Source organism: Egretta garzetta, unplaced genomic scaffold (genome assembly GCF_000687185.1).
Source record: "Egretta garzetta isolate BGI_Z169 unplaced genomic scaffold, ASM68718v1 scaffold245, whole genome shotgun sequence".
Lineage (NCBI taxonomy): Eukaryota > Metazoa > Chordata > Aves > Pelecaniformes > Ardeidae > Egretta > Egretta garzetta.
In genome coordinates, this window is record NW_009259721.1 from 867,304 (window position 1) to 868,166 (window position 863).

General features: G+C 59.1%; 1 long non-coding RNA gene across 5 annotated transcripts in view; it reads left to right on the plus strand.

Annotated features, from left to right (window-relative positions):
• Positions 1 to 6: 6 nt before the first annotated feature.
• The window catches only part of LOC118452335, a 13,449-nt gene continuing 12,592 nt past the window's right edge, over positions 7 to 863 (plus strand). For all 5 annotated transcript variants that reach the window (XR_004842089.1, XR_004842085.1, XR_004842086.1 and 2 more), the window contains exon 1: positions 7 to 169. This is a non-coding gene — a long non-coding RNA (uncharacterized LOC118452335). The remainder of the gene's footprint in view (positions 170 to 863) is intronic.

Genomic DNA, 863 nt, shown 5'->3' on the forward strand with positions numbered 1-863 from the left:
TCTATAAATCGGGCGGCGGCAGGAGCTGGAGCCTGTGTTTGCCCCTGGCCTCCTGCGCTTCCCCCCGCCGGGTGAGGACGGCGATCCCCGACCTGCTGCAAAAAAGGCTCAAGACCCTGGGGCTGCTCATGCTGCTGCTTTTGCCTTGTCTGGGCCCAGGGATGTTGGGGTAAGTCTGCTGTTGCCCCACCTTAGTGCGGGTGGCTTTTCCTCTGGCTCAAGCTCTGCTGGTGACCTGCCGCTGCCTGGAGGTGCCTGAGGGGCTGTGCTGGTGCCCGGCCCCTCGCAGGTTGCGGGAGGGCTCTGAGGCTTGAATGACTGGGGGTGTTCCCTTTGGAGAAGTCGCTTGTAAGTCTTTCTGTCATGTTATTGCAGTCAAAATCCTGGAGCTTTAAGCTTTGATGTTGCAAACAGATAGGAAAGCTCTTTCCATGGGGGGCAGCTGGGGAGCTCAGCTGCTGGGGGGACCCATCCTGCTGGGCTGGGCTAGCATTGCTTTCCCTGGCTGAGTCAAGCTGTGGCGCCTGCTCGCTGCGATTCACCTGGGGTCAGGCTTTGACTTTTGTACGCTTCGACAGAGCCAGCCTGGGATATGCATTGCTCTGGGGCTGGCCTTGGTCTCTGCTGAAGCCTCCAGTCTGCAGCAGACAACAGCCCCTGCCTGGCTTTAAGGATTAGAATGCCTCTGGGCATGTGTCCTCACTGGAGTTGGTCACGCCAAGTGTTGCTTTTGCAAGGAATAAACAGGAGCTGGGCAGGGGCTGGGATAGCTGGAATAGCTGGGCCTGCTGGAGAGAAGGCTGGGGGGGGAGAAGGGCCAGGAGGCTGGCAGGGAACAAGCTGGCTGAAAGGATGATTAGCTA